Genomic DNA, 10,420 nt, shown 5'->3' on the forward strand with positions numbered 1-10,420 from the left:
TATTAACAGTTGAATTAAATAAGCCTGGATTGGTTTGATATACCTCTGCTTTTTACTTTCAGATTCTGCCACGGTCTGGTCTAGTGTTGTGGATGACACAGGTGCACTGAATAGAATACTCACTTTAACGTGTGTTTGACTCTGAAAGTCACCCACTGATAAACCACCTTTCTTCCAGATACTCTACAGACACTATGGAACTAACACTTCATTTTTACTTACAGTTGGCGTATTGCTCACTGAATAAAATGACAGACATGAGTGGTTAGGGACAGCTATTTCTTCATTGGATGCTTTATGGGTAAAGCCTTACTAGCCACTTTAATAATAAAGCCCAACATTTTAGTGGCTTATTCCAATGCAAGTATATTTCTCATTCATGAAAGAATCACAGTAGATGTTCCTGCTCAGTGTTAGGCATCTTGACTACAATAGTTCAAGGACCCAGATTCCTGGCAACTTATAGTATTAAATGGGTTCCTGTGTTGCATATGTCTTGATGGCAGACAGAACAGAGAACTTCTTAAGGTCTTGGCCAATAAGGTAACACACATCACTTCTTGCTATATTCTGTACTTGATTACAGGCCAAATGACTATGCATGTAGGGCAAAGGGACTAGAATATGTAGTCCTTGAGTGGATAGCCATGTTTCAATTGCCATACCATGTTAGCACCATTTTTGCACCATTTTTGGTTGACAGCAAGCACTCAGTGTCATTGATTCTTAACCTCTTATATTACACAAAAATAAACTCCAGATGATTAATTTTTTATGAAGTAGATAATTATCATCACAGAAAGGGAAAAGTCTGTCTATTATGACACAAAATCCAAAACTTATAAAAGCAAAGCATTATAGCATTATTTAATTCACCTACAAACATGTGCCATGGTAACCAGCAAAGGTGGCAGGGGTGAGTGGGTGGAGGGAAGAGCTCATGACTCAAAACATAGGTAAAGGTAATCATTTCCTTAATATATGAATGGTGCTTTTAAATCAAGGGGAAAAAAATCCCAACAGTCCAAAAGGTAAACCAGAAAAACACATAAGATGATGGTTCACCCAAAGAAGAAATATGATGATTCTAAGCAATAATTTGAATATAAAACCAAAATAAGATACCACTGGCACAAATCAAATGATTTACTGACATTCTGGGATAGGCTATGGCAAAACAAAACCTCATACTCTCCTTTTGAGGGTGTAAATCGATAAACTTCTAAGAATATTTATCAATAGCTCTAGAGATTTAAAAGGAGCTATCCTTTAGCTCAGTAAATCTACTTCTAAAAAATTATCTCACTGATACAGTTCTTGCACTCTGAATAAAAAAAAATCCATTACTTAGCATTGTTTATAGCAGAAAAGACTCAAAACAACCCACAGATCTATCAATAGGGTTATGATTAACTTATGTTTCACTCATACACTGGAAAATTATAGAGCAGTTCAAAATACTAAGATATCTATATGCACGGACATGTTAAGATCCTTTGATGTATTAGATGAAAAATGTAATTTGCATGCACGAATAGTATATAACAGTTATGAAAACCATACACTTGCACATATTTTCAAATGTGTAAATGCATAGAAAGGGTTTGTAAGGATGAACACCCTCTTTTTCCAAGGAGAATGTATGCACCAATTACTTTTGTAATTAGAGAATAAAAATAACTAAATAAGGTGTACCAGGTTCACAACAGCCTTATGTGAGAACTGTGCTACTCGATGGTCCCTTGAAATGCAAAAACTGCCAGTTAGAACTTGTGCATGTCTGTGAACAAGCCAAATTCTGCCAGCAAACTGTGAGTCCTGGGGGGGTCCCTGGGTGGCTCAGCGTTTTAGCACCTGCCTTTGGCCCAAGGCGTGATCCTGTCGATCCGGGATTGAGTCCCACGTCACGCTCCCTTCATGAAGCCTGCTTCTCCCTCTGCCTGTCTCTCTGCCTCTCTCTCTCTCTCTCTTGTGAATAAATAAAATCTTAAAAAAAAAAAACCTGTGAGTCCTGTAGAATACATATGTATTTTATGCATCCTTAAGAAGCGTTTATTGTATTAACTGAACTCCTGAAAGGACAGGCACACTACAAACAAATTTTGCTCAAACCACCGGATCTCCACGGAAGCTGCTAGGATCCAGTCATGAGCAAGCTGAGCTCAAACTGACATCCTTAGAATTTCTCCAGAAAGCCGTCAGGTGGGGTGGAGATGGGCACTCCTACAAGTATCTGCTTTCTAACCTATGCTTGAGTTTGAGAACATCCTTACCTTCTGGGAAATGAGCCTTATTCTAAGGTTGCTCCTGAGAAGAATGTGATTACTACCCAGGATGAAGCCTGGAACCAAGAGCCAGGCTGGCATTGAGAGCCATACTGGAGCTGGAAGGGGAGTTGGAGGCGAGGGCAGGACTGCTTGTCAACTTGAGAGGGGTTGTCAGCAGTAATCAGCACAGCTGGGATCCTCAAGTGAAGGGTTGGATGAGCTCCAGAAGAAAAGGTAGTGTGGAGGCCAGGGCCAGATCCAAACCAAACATCCAGACCTAGTTCACAAGTATTCTGGACATCAGATCAGGGGTCCCAAACCAAGTGGAGACCAGCATCAGGGGAGTTTCTGGAAGTGCTCTGGGTGTCAGGGCACAGGCTGAACACAAGAGCCAAGCAGGAAGTCAGCCCTGTTCCTTGAGACTATTAGATCTGGGCATAGATTGGAAGAGGACAAAGATGACCCCGGGAGGTAAAGGGACTTGAACACTAATGAGTGAGTAACTCTAATAAATTATCTCTAAATTCCATTATTCTGGAGGCCAAACCACATCTCTTAAACAAAAAGGAAGGGGGGGAGGAGGAATGAAAGAATTGTGTTGCAAAATTAGTGGAATATAACATTAAAAAAATGTCTAGCCCTCTCCAATCACATATCCTCCTCATCTCCAGTGAGCTAAGCTGGCTCCTGGGTTAGCGCATGTAGTGCATGGGCTATGCAGCTCCTCGGGTTCCCTGATCGGGCTTCCGGGCTGGGCCGGGGTACTATGGGCTCTCTTCTGCATTACACTGTCTGTGAATTCACTTTCCTGCCTTGGACGTAGTGGGAGAACAGGCTCCAAGCTGGTATGACGAGCTGGATGGGTATGTGAATCTGGCAGAACTTCCCACCAAGCTCCCTGGCCCAACAGGCCACCGGCTCGGCTCTGTAGATCTGCAGAGCACTGGCTGGGCTCTCTGTGCAGCTGCTCCCATAGATGGGGCTGTAGGATTGTCTGTGCAGCTCCCCAGGCACTCTGGTTAGGCCTTCTGTCCTGCAAGACAGAGGGGGCTATAGGCAGCATTCGCCAGGGCTTTGAGCTTGCTTCCCTGCCAAGGCAGAAGGACTGAACAAGCTCCAAGGTGTGTATGGCTCATTTGCTGTGGACTTAAATCAAGCTGAGCTGCTCCCTGGCCACACAGAGCCACCAACTCAGCTCTGCAGATGGGCAGAGCCACTGGCTCTAGTATCTACTTGGTTGCTCCTGCAAGGAAGAAAGAATGCTGTCACCCAAGATCTGGGCACTAGTTGCTATAAACCCTACCCCAACTCCTCCATCTCAATCTGATTCCCAGGGATTGAAACCCCCAGATTTCCCCTATGATCCTTGTGAGGCAAGACCCAAGTGGGTCTCCCAGGAAGCATCCCACAATGCTCGATGAGCTAGATGTTCACCCTGAGCTCTCTCCTTTTTCCCACTGGAGAAACCATAGGCCTGGGGGGGAGGGGGGAGCTCTCAGTGCATCGTTGTGCTGGTCTGGGGAGTGTGATGCAATCAGTATAACTGCTCCTCTTGCCCTTCTAATGCAATCCTTTTTAGTCTCTGTGTTCGAGGGGGTTTTTTCAGCCCTACTCCCATTCTAGGATTTTCAAATGGTGTCTTGCCGATGGATAGTTGCTAGCTGTCCTTGTGAGGAGGACTGATGTTGGCAACCACCTGCATTGCCATCTTGATGACATCAATCCCCTCCATGCCTGGTTTCATCTTTAGACCATGCTTTCCTAAAAGTTCCTGACATTTGATCTTTTCCTAGAGCCATTTCTAAAATTTAGCATTGTTTGAAGAGTCTGGGAACTTTCAGACCTAGCAGTTCCTCGTGTTCAACTTTTTCTTTAACTTCTCTCTCTCCCTCTCTCCTTTCCATCATGCAATAAACTGCAAAAAGAAGCTAGATTGCACATTCCATATCCTGCCTGAAAAGATTCTTTAGTTTAACCATCCCGCTGATTCAGTGCCTTTTCTAGTTCCTATGACACCACATGAAACAGTGCCTCTCAATTTTTTGCAACCATGTACAAGGGATTCTCTTTTTACAGTCTCCAGGCATATTCTCACCTACCTGACAGCCTCCATGGCAGCCTCCTCAAGGGCCACAAGGTTGTTAATAGCAACTCCAAGGCTTTTTGCCTTTCTCTAAAAATCTCAAGATGTTCTAGCTTTTCTCTACTTACTCAGTCCCAAAGCTACTCCTGCATGTTTTGGATTTTGTTATAGTAGCAGTACCAAAGTCTATGTTAATACTCTATTTTTCCCCAACAGATTATCTCAAAACTCAGCAGCAGAAAACATCAAAGTTATTGTCTTTCATATTTTCTGTGGTTAAGGAATTGGGGCTTTGATGGGATGTGCTATCTTGTAGTATTGTGAGATTTAGATGTCAGCTGGGGATGCATCTATCTGAAGGCTTGAGAGGGAAGAAGATCCACTTAAAAGGTGGTTAATTCACAGGACTGGCAAGCTGAGTTGCCTATTTTTTTTGAAGGCCTCCGTTCCTCTCCATCTGGGCCTCATCACAGGGCTGCTCATCATGTAGCTGCTGGCTTCTCCCAGAACAAGGAGTCCAATTGTCCTTTATGTCCCAGCCTAGAATGTCACTCAGGAGCACCTCTAATGCTAACTCTACTGGTCATACCAACTAATTTCCAACTCCATATGCAAGGAGACTAATGGGTATAAATATCAGGAGGTGATGACAATTGAGAGCCATCGTCAAGTCCGGCTACTATTTACTGTTTGTTGTTTTCTACCATAGCTATGGGTCAGATTTTTCTTCTTTGCATGCCTAGTGATTTTGTATTAGATGCTGGACGTTGTAGAGTATGCATATTTAATACTAGATTTCTTTGCTTCCCTTAAATGCTATTGGACTTTGATTTGATAGGAAGTTATTTATATATCAGGTCAATACATAAGACTTGTTTTTAAGCCTTGTTAGGTCAAGTCTAGCATAGTCTTTAGTTCAGGGCTAGTTTTGCCACAGTATGAGACAAAACTCTCCCGAGTTTCTACTGAAAGCCCCAATGAGGACTCTGCATTCTGTCTGGTCAAAACTTAAACATCCCCCAGCTCTGTATGAGCTTGGGGAACTTTTTAGCATCTATTTCTCTAATTATGTTTTGCCTCAGCCCATGGGGTTTTATCCCATGCATGTGTGGTTAAGTATTTAGTAACAGACTCTGGCCATGCTTTGCCTGACTTCAATGAAGTTCATCGTCCATATCCATAACTGAGGATTTGAAGACAAACTTCAAGGGAACCCTTTGCACATTTCTGAGGCATTTTATCTCTTGAGTTGCCTCCTCCCTGGCACTCAGCCTCCCATATTCCAGCCACCGCATTCCCCCTAAACTCTGCTTGTTCTCCTCAACTTAGAGAAAATGCTGTGTTTTGCCTAGATTCTCCTTCCTGGGCTGCAGTCTGGAAAATGTCTCTGAGGAGGTCAGAGAGATTCTATGGTTCACCTCATTTATTTCTTCTTTTCCAGGGATTGTAGTCCTCCACTGTTTGTTGCCAAGTTTCTGAAAACAGTTGTTCAATACATTTTGTCCCATTATTTACAGTAAGAGGGCAGTCTTTCAATTATCAGAGCTGGAAACAGAAATCTCCTTTTTTCCTACTTATGTCATTCATTTTGCTATCTGAGTTTACCGTTTGGGTTCACTCTAGTTCATCTCCTTGAAGTAGGCTTTGAAGTAAATTAATTATAGGGGACTTCAGTATATCTGGAAAATCCCCTTTCTCTTTCAATAAGTTAGTAGCCATGTAATACAAAAAATGATCTCATTTAGTTCAGGGCTAGTTTTGCCACAGTTTGAGGCAAAACTCTCCCAAGTTTCTACTGAAAGCCCCAGTGAGGACTCTGCATTCTGGCTGGTCAAAACTTAAACACCCCCAGCTCTGTATGAGCTTGGGTAACTTTTTAGCATCTATTTCTCTAATTATGTTTTGCCTCAGCTGGGTGGCTCAGTGGTTGAGCACCTTCCACTCAGGGCATGATCCTAGAGTTCCTTAATCGAGTCCCACATCGAGCTCCCTCCAGGGAGCCTGCTTCTTCCTCTGTGTCTCTGCCTCTCTTTCTGTGTCTCTCATGAATAAATAAATAAAATGTTTTAAAATAAAAATAAATAAAAATTTAAAGATGTCAGCTGAGAGTAACTTTAAGAAAAAGATAATCAAGTTATAACATGGCTATACAAAAAAAAAAAATAACATGGCTATACTTATAAAGAAGAATATGCAGGCACTTATAATTACCATTTTGATTTGACACTCAGTCAACAACTGATATCTGTTATTGTATTATATGTACGTACATATGTATATATGTGTACATATAGATATGCATATATGTATGTATATATGTGTATATATACACACATACTTTGTACATAATACATAATAAAATACTTACTATCTTATGCTGTGCAGAGGAAAACTGATATTCCTAGCAATTGTACATTTAAAATGATCTGTCTGTTTTTCTAGCGTCAATAGAGAATATCAGCATTTATTTTCTATTTTTGCATAGATAATTGAATATATTCTTTTCTTTGAAAAGAAAAGGCCCTAAGAATTCTAAAGTTCAAGATTTTCTTAGAGGGTATCTGACCTGAATCATACAGTGGAACTGCTGCGGACTTCATAATCTTTAGTCTGCACGGATGATGCCCTGAGACATAATCCTTCTGCTCAGATTTTCTTCAAGACATAGAGCAGGAATTGCAAATGGAATCAGAATCCAGGAAGAGCCATTATGACCACATTTCCTGTTAGGCATTTCGGTCCTGATAGGAAGAATAGACTCAGAGAATATCCTACTACAAGAGAGAAGGTAGAAGAGAGGTAGTTGTTAACACTTCTTTCTTTTTGGCAACAGCTATCTAAACCTCTTTTCTAGCGTCAAAAGCATGCAATTTGATCATTTCACAAATATTTTTTCAAAAATATTTGCATCGTGGTAGACACTCTTCTAGATACAAACCATAAAGCAATGAACAAGATAAACAGAAGTCCCTGCCCCTGTGGAATTTACACTCTAGTGGCTGAGGAAGAAAACAGACAAGATAAATAATGAAATACACAGTAAATTAGGAGGTTGTAACTGTTACAGAGCAACCTAATAGTGATTACTATGAAGTCCAGCAAGATAATGTGAGACCTCATCACTAAATAGGAATGTGTGTGTACCTGTATACACAAGTTAGTGTCTGTGTGTGTGTACACGTGTGTTAGTAAGCAGGGCAGGAAATTGCCACATTGGTATATGACCGAACTGGGAAGAAATGAAAGCTTATAAGTATGTTAACATACATTAACCTGGAAAATAAATTTAGCTAAAGGAAATTCAATACTCCTACATATTATCACTCATGACTATTATTTTATTCTCTTTTCTAAAATGGCTTGGGAACAGCATCAACTTTCTGGGTACCAACGTGGAAATTGATTTTGAATAATAAATTATGTACTTTATTTTAGCAGAATGTATTAGATTTAAGGGTTCACTGTAAAGTTTTAGTTTTTAGTAAGTAGAAAACATTTTTTAAAAACAAACCTGACATTCCAGGGGGACTTCATAATAAAAAGCCCACACCTCGTTATTTTGCCATAACAGAAGTCTTCACTCACTGGACACTCCAGCCAAGCCCTCCAGATCTTTAGCACATTCTGGTGTGTGGAAGGATACTCTTAAAAATGCAGGAATCATTAAATTTGTTTTACGGAGGACCACCTCTTTGAAAGTAGAAGAGACAAAGGAATCCCATAACGTAACACAACAAAATCCCACCAAAGGGACATTTTTTCTCGAGTCCAACGTGATATTTGTGCCCTAAACAATTGTGAGGAATCAGCAAAGCAGACACTATAAAGCACTTGGAGGCAGTGTGACTTTAGGGATACACAAAATCCAGTATCTACCAACAGAGAACTATAGCAAAAGTCATTGGCATATGCTTTCGGGCAAAATAAGTGATTATGTTTTGTATAGGCATGTCAGATGTTCAGAGCCTTTCTTAAGGGATTCAGAATGGTACGATATTTTTCATCCTGTTATAATATGGTTCAACAAAATAAAACTCGCACACTTAAAAGCTTCAGGCTGACTAAGCCCATATGACAGCCAATTCATTCAAATAATAACTATCATCAACAACACAAAGAAAAAAATCAGCAAGATCATGATGTTAAAAGACCTTGAAAAAAATTAATAAAATGAAATAAATAGGTTTTCTTCCTCCAAAATAAAAACTATATTCCAGGTGTTAAACTGCTATGGAAATTATAAAAGAAATGTTAATAGGAAAAACACACAACTCATCAATAAAAACCCAAAGCCAACTATATCTTGAGCCAAGAATCAATTGCAAGCCATGATAGAGCTATTGAAGTTTTTAAAAAGTCATTTATTGAAGAAACAGATATTTGGCATAGAGATGGCTGAGCCAGAACACCCTTTGTAGGAATGTGTAGTTTTTGAATAGATGTTACCAATAGAGGTAGCAGTCATTATTCCCTCTTACTCTCTCTCTCTACCATTCTCTACCTCTCTGTCTCTGTCTCTGTCTCTGTCTCTCTCTCTCTCACACACACATACACACACACACACAATTGCAAAGTAGATTCCCAAATATATTAACCCTTTACGGTTTTACTTTCCATTTTTCTCTTTTTACTGAGTTATTTTCCCCACAATTATTTTCTCAGTAAGTATTCTCCAAACTAGGCAACTAATGAAATCATACAAATGTACACCCATGTCAGCAAACACGGACCTTTTTTTCCTTGGTTTTTGTCTTCTACCCATACTGGTTACATCTCTAAAGCAGTCTTTTACAATGTTATTCAAATAACAGGCCACCAGATATTGTTCCCTCTAAAAGCGCACCTGTGACTTTCATCAAGTCTAAAGGAAATTCTGTGAACACACTACTGCTGCTAGGTTCAAGAGTCAAAGAGGGGACAGGGTTTTATGAATTTTTCAGATTGCTGACCAAGAAATATAGTTCATTTCCTACATTATACCATTTAAAAGTGAAGGTCATAATATTTCTGGAACAGAAATTTGGTAAATTTAAAAACAAACAATAGCTTGCTTTTATTTCAATACTTTCTCTGGTGTTTAAAAGGAAATACATTATCGAGGCCTTTTGCCAACAATTTGTTAATAATAAAATGAATAAAAGCTAGTGTGTTGCACAATTCCTTTGCCAGTAAGCAATGAATAAGTATAATCTATAATGTCAATAACTTTTGCAATAATATTTACAGATTTTCCACATAACTGATGGTTTATTTCATCCTCACACAGACAAATATGTATAAGACAAGCCATTGTCCCCACCGCATGCTTTTGTTATCTTGCTGAAATGTGGTGAAATGCATTGCAGTTTCAGGTGACTTCAGGAATGTTGAGAAATACTTTGTCCATTCCCTGAGAAAAAGCTTCATAATTTTCTTCATATGAATTCCATTCCCAGTTGATTCACTCCTGTATTAGCATTTTGAGACCAAAAACTTTTCAGCAGACTGTTTTTCTGGGGTGAAACTCTATTTAATCACATGCTGTGTTTTCTTCACTTTGTCTCCATTGTCGTTGGTTAGAAGGAATAGGTGATTTTGAAAATTTATAATCAACAATGGCTACTTGCCTCAATTTGACTAAGGGATCGTCACCTGATCAAAGGAAGAATCTTCAAGTCACTGATGGTTGCCAGCACCAAAGGATGCATATATGAAGATCCAAGATCAATTTAGGTTATATTGTACTGTGTATTACTTTACCAGCTTTATTTGAGGGTCAGCTGTGCTGGGAAGCAGTTGGGTGTACTTACAAATCAAGTTTGCAAGTATCTAGGTTTCCCTGTACATGTTCAGAAATGCAAAGATGATAACCCTGTCTGTACATTTTGAAAAGAGCAGAGGTAGTTATCCTATATAAGGAGGAACATAAGGGATTTCCTTCCTTCCAGTCACCTACTGTCCTGGCCAGCTCTAGCCATGGACCCACACAGACCAGAGCCACTGTATACAGAGACAGTGCCCATCACCAAGACAAGAAATTGTTTTATCTGCTACCACAGTGACCCCATTTCATTTCCTAAAGTTCAGAGAC

General features: G+C 39.9%; 2 protein-coding genes across 5 annotated transcripts in view; one reads left to right on the forward strand and one right to left on the reverse strand.

Moving 5' to 3' along the window:
• The window catches only part of SLC17A2 (solute carrier family 17 member 2), a 78,898-nt gene extending 71,777 nt beyond the window's left edge, over nt 1–7,121 (reverse strand). Inside the window, exon 1 of one of the 4 annotated variants that reach the window (XM_038584319.1) lies at nt 6,917–7,121. The gene's annotated coding sequence lies outside the window, so the exon portion shown is untranslated. The remainder of the gene's footprint in view (nt 1–6,916) is intronic. The other 3 variants (XM_038584322.1, XM_038584318.1, XM_038584326.1) reach the window with 3 other exon arrangements.
• The window catches only part of TRIM38 (tripartite motif containing 38), a 44,733-nt gene that overhangs the window by 17,755 nt on the left and 16,558 nt on the right, over nt 1–10,420 (forward strand).

This window comes from Canis lupus, chromosome 35, assembly GCF_011100685.1.
Source record: "Canis lupus familiaris isolate Mischka breed German Shepherd chromosome 35, alternate assembly UU_Cfam_GSD_1.0, whole genome shotgun sequence".
NCBI lineage: Eukaryota > Metazoa > Chordata > Mammalia > Carnivora > Canidae > Canis > Canis lupus.